At 37.9% G+C, this 20,304-nt stretch overlaps 1 protein-coding gene across 1 annotated transcript in view; it reads left to right on the forward strand.

Annotated features, from left to right (window-relative positions):
* Window positions 1-2,621: 2,621 nt before the first annotated feature.
* Window positions 2,622-20,304, forward strand: part of SLC8A1 (solute carrier family 8 member A1) — a 519,883-nt gene continuing 502,200 nt past the window's right edge. Inside the window, exon 1 of the mRNA XM_043983113.1 lies at window positions 2,622-2,741. The gene's annotated coding sequence lies outside the window, so the exon portion shown is untranslated. The remainder of the gene's footprint in view (window positions 2,742-20,304) is intronic.

A 20,304-nucleotide genomic window follows, 5' to 3' on the forward strand; every position in this document is an offset into this window, starting at 1 on the left:
CTAATGTCATACAGATAGTAAAAAGCAAAATTGAAATTAGACATTAGGGCTGCTGACTTTCAGTAGAGAGCTGTTTTCAAAACACTTTGCTAATGAATTCCACTTCCTATTTCCTAGGAAAATAGCAGCCATTCCTCAAGTTTCAGATGGGGTCTTATTTAGCTTCTCCATGAAACTTTCATGGGTACCTAGGTGGGGCAATGCACTGGGCTTAGAATCAGGAAGATTCATTTTCACAAATTCAAATCTGGCCTCAGACACTTGACACTTACTGGTTGCGTGACCATGGGCAAGTCACTTAACCTTGTTTGCCTCAGTTTCTTCATCTGTAAAATAAGCTGGAGAAGCAAAGATCAAACCACTCCAGTATCTTTACCAAGAAAAGCCCAAATTGAGTCACAAAGAGTCTGAAACAACAACATCAATAACAACACGAATTTTTCCCACTTATTATGGAATAAAAAGAACAGCTACTCTGAGGTCCAAGTACCTGGAATGCCCATTCTGTCACTAACAACCTGTATGTCCTTTGGAAAATTGCTTAATCTCCCTGGGCCTCAGGTTTCTTATCTATAAAATGAACAAGTTGAACTAGATGGCCTCGAAGTCCCTTCCAACTCCAAATCTATGATCCAATGGATAATTGAACCTATGCTGATCTCACCTTTCTCTGAACCCTCCAACAAGGCCTTCATTCCATAACCCTCAGAACAAAGTCATAAAATCTCCCTATGCTAATAACTCCCCTCTTTCTTCTATAGTTAAATCTAAATTCATGTTTGCCATTTAAAGCTCTTCACAGTATGGTCTCTTTCTATCTTCCAGGCTTCTTAAACATCACTTCTCTCCACATATTTTGTTTTGTTTTGTTTTGTTTTTGCAGGACAATGAGGGTTAAGTGACTTGACCAGGGTTACACACCTAGTAAGTGTCAAGTGTCTGAGGCTGGATTTGAACTCAGGTCCTCCTGAATCCAGGGCTGGTGCTTTATCCACTGTGCCACCTGGCTGCCCCCCCACATATTTTATAATCCAGATAAACTGGGTTTTTATTGTTTAGTCTTGTCTGATTCTTCACAGCCCCATTTGTTTTTTTGTTTGTTTGTTTGTTATTTTTAGCAGAGATACTGGGGTGTCTTCCTATTTCCTTATCTAGCTCATTTTATAGATGAGAAAACTGAGGCATACAGGGTTAAGTGAATTGCCAGGGTCACACACCTAGTAAGTCTCTGAGACCAGATTTGAACTTAAAAAAATGAGTCTTTCCAAATTCAGACCTGGCACTCTGTGCACTATGGCACCACCTAGCTGTTCAAACTGTCCTTGCTGTTCTTCATATTTGACCCTCCATCTTTCTTCTGTTTTAAGGTAAGGATGAATAAACTCTTTTTTGCAGCACCTAATATGTGGCAGGCACCATGACAAGCAATTTTTTTATAAATATCTCATTAAATTCTCACAACTCTATGAAATAGAGGCCATTATTAACCTTATTTTACAATTGAGGAAACTGAGGCAAACAGTTAAGTGACTTGCCCAAGGTCACACAGCTAGTCGTAGTCTGAGAACAGATTTCATCTCAGGTGTTCCTGACTCCAAGTCTAGTACTCTAATCCATTTCACCACCAGCTGTCTTGAATATAGTCACCTCCACATCTTAAGAATACTTTGTTCCCTTCAAAACTGGTCAAGCACCATCTTTTATAGGATGTCTTTCCTGATCACCATCCCAACTCAAAAAATTACCTTGTATTTACTTTATCTTTTGTATATCCTTGTTTTTTTCTAAATGTTTTTCCCCTAAAACTTCAGCACTTAGTATGGTGCTTGCCACAGCGTAGAAAACTAAAAAATATCTGTGGATCAATGATAAATTAATAATTAGTTAATTGATAATAAATTAATCAGTTTGTACAATTATAACTATCTTGCAAATAAAAACAGAGATAAAAATCAGATCAATTTTATTTGGGGCTAATGTGGGGGTGGTGTTATTCTTTCCTTTCTCCCCTCATGAAGTTTTTTTTTTTTTGGTAAAGAAATGAAATTAGTGATTAAATAACATCATTTCAAAATCCTTGTAATTCTCTAAAAAAAAAATTCCCCAGAAATGCATGGAAAAATCAAGAATAATTAAGTTATGCATAAAATCTGAAAAGGAGCCCTATCAGAGGATCTCAGGTTATAGCTGAAAGAAGGTGAGGTCTAGAGAGCTTAACCAATTTGTTTGAGGTTATATAGGTAGTAAATGAAAGAGCCAGGATTTGAACTCAGATTTCCTGCATCCAAATTCTGCGTTGTTTCTACTTCAGCATCTCAAATTCATTCAAAAAAGTCACCATGACAGGATGCCAGGGTGAGAAAAAGGTTAAGCCAAAAGGTGTTGGTATGTGTGCACAGATACACGTACATATATACATATGTGTGGGCTACATATGTAAATGTCTATGCACACAAGCCCATACAGCTATATGTTACTATTCATGTGTTGGCTGAAGCTAAAGGCTGCCAGATAACTCCTTTTCGACAGCTTGGAGTTACTGTTGGGAACAGACCCATGTATGGAAGCGAAAGCAGAAAAGTACAGATAAGCCGAGATCCAGCTATGCAAACCATGTTTAGAGACACTTAAAGGACAAGCATCCCAGGTCCCTTCTTGCTGGTAAATTTAGAGAAGCTATTCTACTGGGTCTCTTTTTTTTCCCATCTAGCCCAAGGCTGAGTTGCAGAGATAGGACAGAGGTAAGTGAATGCATTGCTTGCATATTTACCACCAAAACTTGTCTAATGGTTGTTTTCTGTGATTCTCCATCCTCCCGACTCCCTTTCCCTCCCCTCCCCCAAGGAAAACTGCTAGTAAGGATTTTGAAATAACAAAAATCAGGGTCCTTTATAACAATGTGGAGAAAGAGCAACTGGGATTGACAAGCAAAGTGACAGAAGACAAATGGTGCCAAGTAAACCTCCTTTGTCCTGGGTTACTTACCATTTGGATGGTGGAACTGGTTGATAGGAATCTCTTCACATTCGTTAGGCCTTTTGGAATGAATTCATGTTTTCTTTAGGGTTCTCTGAACATTCTTTCTGTTTTCCTTTGGGTGGGGTGCACCAGGTCTCTATCTCCCTCACATCGCTTCTGTCTTCCCCTACAGGAGCTTTTCTTCCTCTCTAACATGTCTGGCTATTGCTTAATTGGACATAGGAAGAGCTGCTTGTAAAGGACATTATTTTTTTTTGGCAGCCGAAATCATTTTCAAAGTGGCTCTCTGTAGATCTGAGGTTGATTACATCCTGTTCAAAGATTCTTGGGCTGCCTTTACAGACGTAGCATTGCGAAAGTTGAAATTGCTGAAGCCAGCTGTGTGCACTGGCCTTCTCTCAACTGCATTCCTTCCAACTGAATGTTTTCAGGAAGAAAAGAGATAGAGAAGAAAATATCCCGGGGATTTTATTTATTTTGTCATTAGGGGTGTTACAAAGGCAACTCTTGTGGCTGAATGCAAAAAATGATTACATTTATTGAAGGCGTTAAGTGCAATCCCCTGCAGATCTGCAACCTCAATCATGCAGCGTCCCTACAAATGTATTGTCTAGATTAACCAGGGTGATTCAGCTAATTTACATATGTCAGTTCTAAAACTAGTCCTTCCGATGTGATGATTGGATTGTGAAACCGTATTTGGAAAGTATTGACTCCTATGACATCCTATGTAACTCTCATCAAAGTCAAGGAGAAAAAATGAAGGTGATCGAAGTATATGCTTGCTTTGTCAGGGATTGATGAAATAATATTTTGCAAGGAGAATAAATTCAAAGTCAAGATTTACATTAAGGGGGAAATATTTCTTTGATTCAAATAAGACCTGAATAAGCTCTTATAATTGTTCACTCATAAACAGTGGGGCTTGAGAGGAAATAAAAATAAATTGAAGGTAACTTTTCTTCCTTGATCTCTAGTTAGTGCTGGGAAGGAAGGAAAACCAAGGTGAAATACTATTTTAAAAGATATCTATTGAATGTATTATATGCCTTTGAAAGTGAAATTACCTTTGGCCACACTTAAGATGTGTAAGTTTTCCAAATTAGTGGTATCTTTAGTTCATGCTTACGGCAAAGAGAGTTGCAGCATGGGAAAGTTACATGTCATTGTAGCTCTTTTAAAGATATAAAAATGAATCATCTTTATTAAGATAAAACTATATTTATAGCTGTAACACTAATGGATGATATTTTCACAGCCTGATCATTATTTTAAAGCAACAAGCCATTTTATTTAGATCCTTCCTACATGGACACACATTCCAGCTCACCCTTTCTGCATCTCTGAGATCTGCTATTTTATTTCATTTAAAAATACTAATCTTTTATGCTTGTGAAAAAAAGAATAAACTATGCATCCTTTTTTTAAACTAACAGTGACAAGCTGTCATAACTTTAGCTAAAGTGGAACAGGCCTACAAAAGGATGGTTTGAAAATACTTAATTAAACACTCCATACCAGCCAACTTTCCAAAAGGAACAGCACAGCGGGAACCTTTGCAATTTTCAATATGGAAAAGGCTCATAGAAACGATGCCGTTGGTATTCGGGAACAGATGCAATGCATAGATGACATCATCTGCTGCTCTAGCCTTTGCCTACTGCCAAATGCATTTCAAGTGTGCTCTCAACATGGCGAACGTCTGCTCCCAGTTTTTCTTTAGGAAACAGTAAAACTTCAGGAAAGGGATGTAAGTAGTACAGATTGGCACACTGCTTTTTATAACTCAAACATTTAAGGAAGAACATTCCTGACAAATACCATTCTGTCTTCTCAGTCTTTCTACTCCAAACTGCTTTAGCATTCATTAATGATTGTGTTCATGTACCAAGAATGTGAACCAGGTATCTCTGACCATGTACCCTCACTCCTCGGGGATCTATCTATCACCTCTAGGATGAAATATAAACTCCTCTGTTTAGCAGGGGAAGTTTTTCACAAGGTATTCCAGTCTACCTTTCCAGGCTTATTTTACATTAGTCCATAAATTCTACTTTCCATTCTAACTGGCCTACTGTTTCATGGACACAGCATATCAGCTCCAATTTCCGTGGCTTTGCACAGGCTACCCTTCATACCTAGAATGTGCTCCTACCTCATATACCCCTCCAAAATTCCTAGCTTCCCTAAAGGATAGATTCTGGTTCCTTCCTATTACATGGGGCTTTTCTGGTTTCTCTCAGCTGTTATTTCTCCAAGCCTCTCATATTAATCTGTATTCACTATTTACTTATCTATCTATCTATCTATCTATCTATCTATCTATCTATCTATCTATCTATCTATCTATCTATCTATCTATCTATCTGTATCTCTGACTTTCCATATGACTAAATCTATCTACCTATTTCTGTCCACCTCTCTATTTGTTTCAGCTGATTTATATACTTCTTGTTTTCCCTACCTCTTTATAAGCAACAATTTCTCTTTTTATCTGTCTGTCTATAGCACCTTGTATAATGTCTGGCAAGTTGCAGATGCTTAATAAATTTGTATTGAATTAATGAATGCATCATATATTTAGAAAAGAAATAACTGCATTGAGAACCCAATGTAAAAAAAAAAGAAAAAGAAAAATCAAGACCTTGAGGAAATATTCTGTGATTCTTAAAACAAATGCAAGAGGTTAAAAAGTTAAAACTGGCTCAAAAAGATCTTCCATTTTCTGGGCACAATCAGCCTGGATTAGTTACCAGGACACATGCTTTTAGCCCCCTGGGAAAGGGAGTATTTTCCCATGACTACTACCCTCATTTGGGTATTGACCTCCCAGACATAATAGAATATTCTTTCTATAGAAAGGGTAATGCTAGGCTTTCAGGGTTGGGGAATTGAATGGAATAAAATACAGGGCTCCCTGAGACTGAAGAAAATAGGTTTTATTTTTCATCTCAGGAGAGCAGCAATTTTGTCTGCACCATAGTTGTATAGAAAAGTAAGGACTGTAAAACAAAAGAACAAGGATGGAGGTCATAGCCCTACCTGGCTTTTTCTGTCTTGTTCCAAGTTCATTTGAAGGCAACCATGGACATTATGGGTGTTGAAAGGAAACCGGTCTTCCATAATTTCACATGGGTCCTCTTCAAATTTGCTCAGTGAAGTCTTCTACATGTTCTTAAGGGATGTAGAATAATTACCAGGGTATAACAGTGGTTGAAAATAATTTTCTAATCCAAAGACAGAAAAGAAAATAGAATCAGCAATCAACATATTCACTGTTCTTATTTTTTAAATGTGAATATGTTATGGGGGTTTGAGGATCTCAAAGAAAATAAAAATTATTGGGGTAATTGAAAGTAAGGTTTCAGTTGGGTGTGGTGGCTCACACCTATAATCACCTATGATCACTACAATACTGCGATGATGAGGCTGATGTTCAAAGGTCTGAGCTTCACTAGGCTAAAGTCAGCCAGATATCCACCCTAAATCTAGCACCAATGTGTTGAGTCTGGTGACAAGTCCTTAGTCCTATCTAAGGAGTGGTGAACTGACTCAGTTTAAGAAAAAAAAATGCCACAATAGGACAGATAAAAGATTCTTCGTTGAACAGTATTAGAATTAGGCCCATATGTGGTCACTGTGCTTCTAGACTTGGAAAAATAGGGAAACAGATTCATTTTTTTTTTTTAGTTTGAATCTTTGAAGATCTTCCTAACTGACTAGTGAGAACTTACGAGAACACTTCAAATATCTTCATTCAAAAGATGGCATGGCCTTTCTTGACTTTCAGGATTTTATTAATACCAGTATCTTTCCAAGCAAATTCCCCATTTCCAGGAGATAAGTGTGAGTTATTTAAGCAAATAAAGGGGGAAGCAGACCAGATAAGAGCAGAGTTGGTGTGGAAATGGATTTTCTGATCTACCAAATGCCTTTGCCTATAGGCCACACTAATCAGCAGCAATGAGAGAAAAATGTGATCAGGAATTTATTTATGGGATTTAAAAAAAACATAGAGAAAGCTGGAGATTGTGGTCCTTACCAGAAATATAAATATAAATCATGTGATTAATATAATTTTCTGTTGACAGAGAAGTCTTCTTAACAGATAGATGACAGCTGATACATAGATTGTTTGATAAAATATCCTTCAAAGATGGGTACTGATCCCAATTATCAGAAGGCATAAAATATGTACATATGACATTATAGCTCTCAGCTGTAGCTATTAAATGTAATGTTATATTGTTTTATTACAACGTCCAAGTCACCACCTTGAAAGAGCTCATTAAGTCTGGGTAGCAACAGTAGTTTAAGGAATTCATATTTTGCATCTTTCCCTTTTCTTCTTTTGTAATAAATATCAGAAATTTTAGAAACATTTATCTATTGAGCTGATTGACAAGGGTCTTTGAGTTTAAGGGCAGCTCGGTAGTACAGTGGGTAGAGTACTAGGCCTAGAGTCAGGAAGACTCATCTTTGTGAGTTCAAATCCGGCCTCAGACACTTGACACTTACTAGCTGTGTGACCCTGGGCAAGTCACTTAACCCTGTTTACCTCAATTTCTTCATGTGTAAAATGAGCTGGATAAGAAAATGGCAAACCACTATAGTATCTTTGCCAAGAAAACCCGAAATTGGGTCATGAAGAGTTGGACACAACTGAAAACCATGGAACAACACTTTAGTTTATCACACTCACACACACCTACATAGAGGACAAGAAGGTGTTCTCTCCAGAACAAACACTAGCCAAAATTCTAAGAAAGAAAAACGATTGGGAGCCTATAAAGAAATATCATCTCAGATTTCAGCTCAATGTTAGTAAGCATTTTTCCACAATTCAAGCTTTCCAAAAATGGAAATGGATGATTCATGAGATGTTAGGTTTAGAATGTAAGCTCCTTAGACTATTTTGTTTTTGTCTTTGTCTCTTCAGTACCTTAAATAGTGTCTTCTACATAATAAGTGCTTAATAATAGTTTGTTGAATTGAATTGTTGAGGTACCTGGCAGTGAAAGTATACAAGCAAATCCTGGATGAATATGTATTAGGAATACCTCTTAGGGGCAGGTAGGTGGTGTAGAGCATAAAGCACCAGCCCTGAATTCAGAAGACCTGAGTTCAAATTTGACCTCAGACACTGGACACTAGATGTATGACCTTGGAGAAGTCACTTAACCCTCATTGCCCTGAAAAAAAAAAGAGAGAGAGAAATACCTCTGAGGAGATTCTTAAATTGAGTGGAATATTAGACTAGATGACAAATCAGGGCCCTTTCAACTCTAGCCAAATTTCAGTTATTTTTATCATTAGTCAATCAATTAATAAATCAACATTTATTTAGTGCCTGCTATGTGCAAGGTAAATTACTTGAGGGCACAATACCTTGCATATAGCAGGCACTAAATAAATGCTGATTTATTATTATATGATCATAGGCCAGGTGGATATTCATTGATTTCTTAAAATATTCATTGATTTCTTGACTACAAAATTTCTTGGTTACAAGAAATTTTCTCCATACTGATCACTGCTTTATAGCAAAGAAGATTTGTAGACCCTGAACACTGAATCATAGAATTATGGCATTGGAAGGAACCTTGATGCCCATCAAGTCCAACTCAAATGAAAAGGAACCCCTACTATAATATGTCCAAGAAAGGGAAATTCACACTCTTCTTGAAGACTTCCAATGAGGAGAAACCTACCAAATCCCAATATAGTCTAATCTATTTAGGGATAACTCTACTGGTTAGAAAGGAGTTTTATTTGTATTTTGGTTTTGAGATTCTTTGTTTTTCTAACATTGTCTAAATTTGCCAATTTGCAATTTCCATTCATTGCTCCTAGCCCAGCTCTCAGAGATCCCACAGAATGAGGTTAGTCCCTCTTCTACATGATAAACCTTCTAAAGCCTGAAGTAAGCTATTATGTTCCCTTTGAGTACTCTATTCTCCAGGCAGTCCTAGTTTTTTTTTTCAACCAATCCTCATATGACATGGACTCAAGGATCTTTACAATCTTGACTCATTTAAAATGTGATTAATATGTTCCATAGAAATGTAAAGTTAAATTAACCTTGGGGAAATATTTCACATGCAATTGTGAATCTAAAATGATAAAAAAGAAACCTATTTTTTATCTTTATCCTCAACAAAAATCTTAGTTATACTTAGATGTTCAAGTCATAGTACATTAAGCACCCTGAATATTATGTGGGAAAATATACATTTAATTATGGGAATCAAAGGTGGCCACTAATTTAGTGTGCAAAAGTGAATGAAAATTAATAAAATACACTTATAAAACTAAAAAAGAGTGGGGGCAGCTAGATGGCACAGTGGATAAAGCATCAGCCCTGGATTCAGGAGGATCTGAATTCAAATCCAGCTTCAGAAACTTGACATTTACTAGCTGTGTGACCCTGGGCAAGTCACTTAAGCCTCATTGCCCTGCCCCCCTGCTTAAAAAAAGCTTTCCCTGCCTTCCTCATTTATAATCTATGTACAGAAGAAAGAATCTTGAATACCCTTCTTCTCCCATATTCATTATTCCTTATTGTGCCAGGGTTTCTTAAGAGGGAATATGCTCCATTTCTTGGAGGTTTCCTTAGAAGAAAAAAAAAAAGGCACTCACTTTGATGAAGCCAGGTAAAAGAAAAGAGTAAAGATGATACATTTAATAAATTAAATGTATCAAAAATGAAGTTATCTGGGGCCAATAAACTCTTGAAGGATTTGGAGGCAGGTTATCATTAGCAATATCAGTCATGGGGACAGCTAGGTGGCACAGTGGATAAAGCACCGGCCCTGGATTCAAGAGGACCTGAGTTCAAATTCGGCCTCAGACACTTGACACTTACTAGCTGTGTGACCCTGGGAATCACTTAACCTTCATTGCCCCACAAAAAAGAAAGAAAAAAAATATCAGTCATTCAATAAACATGATAGTATTAAATACTTACTATGTGCTCTGCACTGTGCTAAATACAAGGGAAACAAAAATGGTAAAAAAAAAAAAACAAAAAAACCATGATTTCTGTTCTCAAGGAGCTTCTATTCTCATGGGGAAAATCCCTTATGCTTGGAAAATATGCTTGGCAAGATTTTTAATGCAGAAATATTTAGCTTAGGTGACTCTTCAACCAATAGAATGGATTCCATGGTATCATAGGTGATCAAAAAGCAAATAAGTATGTACATAAAAATAGAGACACAGTGTAGATAAATACAAGATAATCTTAGAGGCAATGAACCAGCAGTAGAGGAAAAAAAGGGTAGTCTTCATGCAGAAGGAGAAGCTTGTGCTGCATCTTGAAGGAAACCAGGTTAAGCTAGGAACCAGAGGTAAGAAAGAAGAGCATTCCATTCACTGGGCACAGCCACTGGAAATTCGGAGTTGAGAATTGTCATGTCACATGTGAGGAACTGTAAGGAAGCCAGTGAAAATGTGCTTAGTAGGATTCCTAGCAAGGAAAAACTATCACTTACATGGTTCACCAACTAATAGAATGGATTCTGTGGTATCACAGACAGATGGCCAAAAGAAAAAAAAAATGTTAGAAGGAGCCAGTAGTGTGGCTGTTTGAATAAAGACAGAAACAGTGCATGAGGGGAGACAGCATTGGTTCTGAATGGAAGGTTTAAATAGGATCACGAATTAAAATTTTAAACCTGTCAGTTCAGTAGCACATTGGATGAAAACACTGCTATTCATTTTCATTTCAGAGATTTTCTAGTATTGTGCAGAGTACCGGACTTAGTACTAAGAAAGACCTGATTTGAAATCCTGTTGAGTTGTGTGCCCCTGGACAAATTATTCAACCTCTATCACCCTGAATTTCCTCATCTATAAAATAACTATAGTAGTTCAAAAAATTGTGAGGATCCCATTAGATTTTATATGAAAAGCTTTAACTAAAAGTACCAGATAAATGTAAACTAATTATGATTCGTACATTTTCAAATGAATATTTAAATAGAATTCAGATATTAATTCGCAAGCATATTTAAAAAATACCAACACTATCTTAACCATTTTGGAGAATAGAAAACACACTTTAATTGACTTGCCTCTGTAGAGAATGGGAGAAAAAACATAGTTTCATATGGTATTAAGCCAGATTCAAACCACCAATTGAAGTTAAAGGTTAGTATTAATCCAATAAATTCAGGATATGTAAATGAACCGCCTCCTAGTTCCTCTACAAACTAATATTTTCTTCAATTACCTTTGTTATTCAAGAAAAAAGAACATGTCATTAATTTTATTGTAGTCTTCTGGCTTCATCTACATGGGCAATTATGGCTATAAAATCATGAGATTACTCAGGGATCATTCATTAAATTTCTGGAAGACTTGTCTCCTGAAATTTCAACTAATGGACTTGCTTCTGAGCTTCTGAAGGGTTAATTAGAAACGTTCCCTCTTATCTAAAACTGAACTAATTATAAAGTATGGAAAAGAGCCAAGGTCCTATTTTCAGATGGCCTGTTCAATCTCTGACACTGACATTTCTATTCCACAGGTAGCCAGGGAATCTAAGGACAGCAGGAAAGTGAGGAAATATACCTTTGGAATTTCCAATTGGGGCAGTAAATATAGCAGAGCAAAAATCAGTATTTGCATCGTCCCTATAGATCCTCCTTAAGACTGATTTTTACTGATTATAATTGTTTTCTTTTGTGATTCAGAGATTCTGGCTTCTGTGGGGTTTTTATCAAATAGGCAAGTAGCAAATCGCTGATTGTTGGGGATAGTGAAAATTTGATCTGGGTTTTTAAAAAAGAGAGAAGTGGAAACTAAATGACAAAGATATCGTGTTTGAGACTTTGCTCTCCATTTTTCCATTCATGACCTCTTTTCACCAGAGAAATGTTTATGCAAGCCCAGCTATATAGGTATATAAAATAGGTATGCATAAGCATTTACTGTTGCCAAGTTTTGCACAGTCCCCGCATTAAGTTGTATAACCACACATGAGGTCACAACCCACAGTGTAAGAAGCTCTGCTCTGGGGGCAGCTAGGTAGTGTAATGGATAAAGGATTGGCCCTGGATTCAGGAGGACCTGAATTCAAATCCGGCCTCAGAAACTTGACTCTTACTAGCTGTGTGACCCTGGGCAAGTCACTTAACCCTCAGTGACCTGGCCAAAAAAAATAATTATAAAAAAGCTCTGCTCTGGGATATGAGATTTAGCAGGCGTTGACAACAAATTCAGCATGAAAAGTACAGAATTCTGCCTGGTTAGAATGAATAATTGATTAAAATAGAAAGCTAACCAATGATGGACAAGAGTGAATTCCTCCCATATCCAGAAATCTTTTTTGAAAAGAATGTTGGGGTGGCTAGGTAGCACAGTGGATAAAGCACTGGCCCTGGATTCAGGAGTACCTGAGTTCAAATTCAGCCTCAGACACTTGACACTTACTAGCTGTGTGACCCTGGACAAGTCACTTAACCCCCATTGCCCCACAAAAAAAAAAGAAGTAAAGAAAAGAATGTTGGCCCAATTTTACACTTACAGTCAATGGATGTGACTGTAGTCAGGACAGATTATGAAATACAAGACATGAAGCTTCTAGAATTAATAGACAGACTTCCCCACCCCCCACATCCCACCTCCACCCTGATGGCAGTTTACTTAATAACATCCTGATTCCCATGGGCTTTTCCCCTCCTTTCCACCATGGAAAAGGGTCAAAAAGCTTTCATGCAACTCACCCAGGTCATGTTATTGAGGCACAAAAAAATTTCTAGTTATGGTTTTGTGCAGAATCCTGTGTGGGAAAGAAAAGGGGAGGGAAGGGACAGAGAATGTTGGGTAATTTGGTGTTTTATGTAAAGAAAATTGGTCAAGAGAAAAGCACATGGATTTTGTTGCCAGAAGAGTTATTTTTCAAAATGGACTCCTACCTGTGTGACCCTGAATAAATAATTTGACTGCTCAGGACCTCAGTTTCCCCATTTATAAAAAGAGAGGGTTAGAATATTTGACTTCTAAGGTCTTTTCTAGCCCCAAATCTATGAATTCATTTTCTTTCCTAAAACTATAGAATTATTTCCTCAAGTTCTTATTATACCAGTCAACCAATATTTTTTATATTAATTATTTCACTGTAATAAGTTATAATTTTCACTGTTATATGCATTTTTGATACCAAGAACATCATGCACAATCAGCATACATACTCTATTATTCAAATTTATGCAGAAGGTAAAAATATTAATACTAAGGCCTTTAAATCAATCAATTAAACAGTCATGAAGCATTTATGGATATTGAATTGTATGAGGTCCTGTAAGTAATGCAAAGAAGTCAAGAGTAATACAGATACAGGATGAATATATGAAAAAACCAATGCTACAATGAAAGTACATTGTTGTGATTATGATGACTGATAAAAGCTTCCATGCAACTAGTGCTTTAGAGTTACTAAGTTCTTTGTTTACATTGTAAGATTTGATGATGCTACTAGCCCTGTAAGGCAGATATTATAAGCACTGTAACTAGTACATTTCACAGACAAGGAAACTGAGCCTTGGAAAGTTCCCAGAGAGTTCTAGTTGTAAGGCTAAGTGTGTATTGGTGGTTACTAAAAGAGTTATAACTATTATTGCCTTGTATGTATCTTCCCTTGTTTCAGGCTTCATGATCCAAGACTTAGATCAGTTTTTCTTCTGGACAGTTTGAATTACTTTCTATGATGTTCTATAGAGTGAATGGAAGTTTTTTTGTTTTGTTTTGCTTTGTTTTATTTTGTTTTTATTAAACATAGCCTTTGCCTAAACCAAAATACAAAGCAAGTAAAAATGTTTGGAATTCAACAGCAAGGACACTATCAATGGATCACGGAAGACACAGAGGTCCTTTGAGCATGCCTGGTTTGGCTAATATGGAGACTACTGCACCCCGTTCTCGGTAGCACCTCTCTATCTGACATCTTTTTGGCTGTACTCATTTCTGTAACTCCTATCTGTTGCACCCAGAATGAACACCATGAAATGAAAATAGGAGAGCAGAGGAACTTCCCTTCCCTTGTTTATCTCTTTTTTATTGAATATCTGATAAATAGCCTGGAGGGTGTTTGCTTCTGTTCTGTGTTGGTTCTCCTCAGTTTCAGATGCCAGAAGTTTCACGTGGACTCATGCCCACAGGACCAGAAGTTTGAGCCATGACGACCTTGGACCAAGGGTTGCAGGTGGAAGGGTGTAGCAGAAGGCCAGGATGGCATGGAAACCCTGAGAAACCAATGTGACTAGGACTAGGGCCTGGTTAAAGCTTCAGGAAGACTTGAACCTTGAGGAGAACTCCAAGGAGACTGAAAACACAGAATAATAGGTTAGAGCTTTCCAACTCTCACCAGCTCTACCTCACTCCTGATGCAGGTATGGTGTATTGATCTCCACCAATAAAGAGAGAGAGTCCTATATAAAGTACTTTGATGGCTGATGCTCTTTGCAGTCCCTTGCAAAGGTCAGCTGTGACAAATCCAAAACCTATAAATATATAGTATAAACATAAACATCAGTGCTTCTTTATACAAGGATGATTTTCTTTATACAAGGATGATTTTCCTAGCATCCTAAATAATCAAACTTCAGTACCATTGAAACTAAAATAAAATGAATGCACATAAACAGTACATGCAGTAAACATGACACATAGAATTTCAAAGATACTACAGTGACAACATGCCTAACTATATACAAGAAATATACATACATACATATTTCAAAAGTACATGCATATTCCTAGTATAATCCAATCAATTCATAATAAGAAATAAGTATGGGCAATTAAATGGTTCAATAATAGCACTGGGCCTGGAGTCAGGAAAGTCTGAGTTCAAATCTGGCCTCCAACCTTTACTAGCTGTGTGATCTTGGGCAAGTCACTTAACCTCTGTTCACTCTAGAATGCAGCTAGGTGATACAGTGGATAGAAAATCAAGCCTAGAGTTAGGGAAACCAGAGCTCAAATCTGCCCTCATACACTTTAGTAGCTGTGTGACCCAGCGCAAGTCACTTAACCTCTGTTTGCCTTAATCCACTGCAGAAGAAAATGACAAACCATTCTAGTATCTTTGCCAAGAAAACTCCATGGATAGTAAGGTCCATGGGATCATGAAGAGTCAAACACCAATGAATTACTCAATAAAAATGGTCAGCTAGCAAAATACAGTTAGCCAATTGTTAAATAACACCACCAATAGTCCTATATATAATGTAATCCCAGTCCCAAACCCCACCCATATGGGACTTTCTCCTTATTGGTGAAGATCAATGCCCCATATCTACATTAGGGGCAAGGATGAATTAGTGAGAATGGAAAAGTCCTAGTCTCTCCAGTCTTCTTAGAGTTTTCCTCAAGTTTTAAGTTTCAGCTCTTCCTTCAATATTGATTCCTAGTCACTCTTGTTTGTCAGGACTTCCTGAGAAGGACAGAACTTCCTGAGATCCAGTCTGGTATGCATAGATGCTCTACTATTCAACATGCCATCCTGACTCCAAAGTAACCATGGTTTGAACTCTTGGTCCTATGAGGATTACCTCAGCACGTGAAACTGAGGACAAATAACAACAACACAGACACAAACACCCCCAGGCCCAATTCTTGGAGTCAGGATCAAAAAGGTAAGGAAGGTAAGGAAATTATCTCCCTTCACACCAGTTTAGTTCATGACATCCATTCTGGGAACAGCACATAGCACCCAGAAGATAGTAGTCACCAAAAAGAGTGCGGCCAAAAAGATGGCAAAAAGAGAGGTGTTGTCTAAAAGGGAGCAAACTACTCAGTCTTTCCACTTTTAAAGATGCAGACAGTCAATCCAGGAAGCTACCCCCACCCATGTGGGAAAGGATATGATAGATTCCATATTAGTCAAACTGGGCTTGTTCAAAAGGCCGTGCAACATTACAGCAGTATTTGAATATCTATACAAATCATGGGCTTATATAGATTGTAGGTTAGTTTAGTTTGAAAATGATATTTCTACCTAAAGAGGAAGAAGTGAATGGACTACAGAATGGCATCTTCATGTAGGAATCCAATGAGGAATCAGAGATATTTTAAGTATCCTAAGGTGATTTTAACATGAGGGGCTCACAACATTATCACTATAAAATCATTATAAACATTGCCTCTATAAAATACTCCAATGGCGTGCGTCTCAAATAGCCTCTGACAACCGAAGTCCAACTCCTGGCCTTCTCGTGGCCGAACTGGAGAAGGGACAAAGGTGAGTCACTGGCGCCTTAAAACCAGTTGCTTCGGGCAGGTGGGGCTCGTTAGCCTTGGCAGGCAACCCGCTTAGGGGAAGGCAACCCTGATTTTAAACCTCCGCTGCCTTGTGGCTGTACCTATATATGGGGAAGGCTTCAGGAGTTAACCCCGAGGAAAAATCAGGAGTCGGAGTCCCTTAGGCAGTTGGATGTCGGACATCACATCCCTCTGGCAACTCCAGCGGGGGCACTGGTGCCAAACTGTATTGGCTCTGCCTCTCCTTTGGATCCACTAATGTCACCGAGAGGGAAAACCTGCTGCACGGGCAACAGCTTGTTTTCCAATTGATCTGCCCAGGCCAGGACCCTGGAGAGGACACTCCAGCTATTCCTCATGGGGTAGATACAACACAGGGTGCAGCAGTTACTGGTTATATAAGTCACTCAGGAGCTGTGGCTCCTGTATTGGACTGCACAGCCACACTGTGGCCTGTGGCTCTTCGAGGTGCTGATCCATGGTCGTTCACGACTAATGGAGTCCTATATGCTTCAAGGGTAGTCCTTCAAGGATTTCAGGCCCTTTAGCCTATGAAAATTTGGGAATCATGGATTTAGTAGAGACCTTAGGAGACCTCTATCCCAATCCTTCATCCCCATTTTAGAGATAAGGAAAAATAACTAGAAAGGTTAAGTGACTTAGCCCAAGATCACCAAAATATTAAATATCTTAGTATTGGAACTAGGTCCTTGGATCTAATATTGATTTTGGCCCTGTGTGACTTTGAGTAAGTGACAATCTGACTGAGTCTGTGACCTCTAAGGTCCTTTCCAATTCAAAAATCTGAGGATTCTATCCCTGCTTCTATTTTCATGAGTCATGATGGCAGATTGTAAGCACTTCAAAAACTAGCACATATGTGAAAAGGAAGGCCTGCCAATCAGATATCTTCAACTGAGAAATATGTGAGTCTGGCAACTTTTTTTTTTTAAGATCACTCTTCAAGAATGAATAATGCATTTGTGATATTTCCTTCCTTTTCCCCTCATTCCTTCCTTCCCTTCCTTCCTTGTTTCCTTTCTTCCTTCTCCCCTCTCTTCCCTCCCACCCTTCCTCCCTCCCTCTCTTCATTCCTCATTTTATTTCTTTCCTTCCTTCCTTCCTTCCTTCCTTCCTTCCTTCCTTCCTTCCTTCCTTCCTTCCTTCCTTCCTTCCTTCTTTCTTTCTTTCTTCCTTCCTTCTTTGTCTTTTTTTTTCTTTAGACTTACTATTTTTGAAGTCCTATTGAGAAACAAAACATTAAAAGAAATTGTACAAAAGTTAATAAGGGAGCAATGCATCCACATGATGGGTAGTAGATGATGTCACTTAAACAGCCTCTGAGCACAGGCAATCATGCAAGGCAACAGGAAGTATTTCACCTTCACCTCCTCACTGAAATCAAAACACTTTAGTTACTCTGGGACAATCTGTACACAACCCTTTCCAAACAGGGACTGTTGTGTATTATTCTGTCCTCTCACAGTGCCAAGCAAAGTGGCCCTTACGTAGTAAGCATTCCACAAATGTGGTTGACAGAACTGGAATCATCTAGTCATTTTAATTTTGTCTTGGAGCAAAATTGTGGGATAGAGGTAAGGGGTGTGTGGGAAGGGACATAGGCTTCAGGGTTTGTAGATTGTCTCAAAATTTCTCATTTGATGCCTGGGTAAATGCTTCAATGGAGTACAAGGTTTCCATGCCACAAGCCAAATTGTCAGCAGCAGTATATTGTATAAGCTATCAAAAGACTAGAAGGGATATGGTTTCATTTTTGCAAAAAGAGGCCTGTGACATACTTTTAGCAGTGGTAGCTTTATGGGCAAATGAATGACACAAAGTCCTTAGCTTTCTCTTTAGAGCTTTTCAAAGCAACAAATTGAGGGGGACAGTGCCCAATTTATTAATAATCCAGATGTAGATATGTTTAAATCATAAGATCATAGACTTAATGCTGCAAGAGTCTTTAGAAGAGACCTCATCTAATCTAACACCTCATTTTACAAAAGAATGGAGGTCCAGGGAGGTGTAATTGTTTGTCCAAGTTTACATAGATAGTAAGAGACAACATTACAGAGGGATTTGAACCCAGGTCCTCTCACTATAATTTGATCCCGTCTTTCTGTATCAGACTGACTTCCCTCTCCCTAATAGGAACAATTATTCTACATCCCTCAATTTAAGTTTTAAGTGATTGACCTAGAGCATTGTATTCTTTTTATAACAACATTTCTGAAATTTATGAAGCCAGAGAGCACATTGAGACTTGGAATATATTCATAAAACAGATAAAGATGGGGGCAGTGTCATCAGTATTCCTAGGATAGAAGGGGATTGAGGAAGTTTGGAAAAATTAGAGTCAATTACATCTATTTTCATGTAGAAAAATTGCTAGAGAAAAGTTTTTTATGTATTAAAATGGCTTATTCGATATCTTGGAAAGTGACACTAGCATTGGTAGGCAGCCCTTTGAAAGAGAAAGTGTTAAGTTTAGAATCAGAAGACCTAGGTTCAAATTCTGGTTTTATCACATAATACCTATACAACCATGGGCAAATTCCTTATGGTCTCTGGGACTGTTTCTTTATCCACACAAAATGGGGTAGATGCATCTTTGAGGTCCCTTCAAGTTTTATATCAATGAACCTATGATATTATGGGTTGAAATTCTACTTTAACCACTTAATACCTATATGACCCTGGGGAAATTGCTTATTCTTTCTAGACCTCAGTTGTCGTTGTTTATCCTTCATTTTCAAAGAGAACCAATGATGTCTCAACTTGCTCATGAATTGGATTTAAGTGAGGCAGAGCTGCTCAAAGTTGCGAACCTCACTTCTCCTCCAGAGGCATCAGAGTCCAGTAGTAGGACAAAAATCAAGATGACTGGTGACGGCTCAGAATGCAGTGAGTGACCTTGACCTTTCTAAATTAAGGTCTTTTTCAGGTCTCAGTTTGTCTAAGACAACACCCTTTCAGTGACTAAGGACTAGCTGAGACCTTGGACAAAGGTGGCCTAATTCACCCTTACAAAAATTTCAAGCTGAGAGGGGAAAGCCTTGGAGTTTATGTCTCAAACAGAAAACAATTGTTATTTACACTCATCCTAAGCCATCAAAATTTAGACAATGAGCCACAGAGGCTTGGGCTGGTGGCTATTGATTTTTCAAAATGTATTTTATTTTCAATTCATGAACATAACAAGCATTTCCATAACATTACAAGAAAAAAGATGATTGCACAGGAAACTATAAATCTACCATGTGCAACTTGCTATTCCCTCCAAATATACAACAAAGTTATCAAGTAATTTTCTTTTTTTTTTTCTTCTCTCCCCTCCCATAGCCCTGGAGAAGGCTACCATTAAACACAAATAGAGATAAATATGTAAAATTATTCTATACCAACTTTATTAGTTCTTTCTCTGGATGCAAAAAGCATCTTTCTTAATATGTCCTTAATTTTAATTTGTGTATTTATAATAGCCAAAATGACTTAGTCACTCAAAGTCTTGTTTTTTTTGTTGTTGTTTTTTTTTTACAGGGCAGTGGGGGTTAAGTGACTTGCCCAGGGTTACACAGCTAGTTATGTGTCAAGTGTCTGAGGCTGAATTTGAACTCAGGTCCTCCTGAATCCAAGGCCAGTGCTTTATCCACTGTGCCACCTAGCTGCGCCCCCCCACCCACCCAACTCAAGGTCTTTCTTAATGCAGTATTTCTGTTACTGTCTATGATGTTCTCTTGGTTCTGCTCACTACACTTGATTATTTCCTGCAAGTCTTTCCATGCCTTTCTAATATCATTGGGCTAACTATTTCTTATAGCACAGTAGTATATCATCACAATCATACACCACAACTTGTTCATCCATTCCCCAATTGATGGGAATCTCTGCAATTTCCAGTTCTTTGCCACCACAAAAAGAGCTACTATAAAAATCCCATTGACATTCAAAATAATAATCACTATTTGTGAATTTCCCTCCATCTTATTTTTATTATTTTCTTTCTAAGTCTCTTTTATACCCTATCCCTGTTACCTTATCTTCCCCCACCCTTCT

Source organism: Dromiciops gliroides, chromosome 2, assembly GCF_019393635.1.
Source record: "Dromiciops gliroides isolate mDroGli1 chromosome 2, mDroGli1.pri, whole genome shotgun sequence".
Classification (NCBI taxonomy): domain Eukaryota; kingdom Metazoa; phylum Chordata; class Mammalia; order Microbiotheria; family Microbiotheriidae; genus Dromiciops; species Dromiciops gliroides.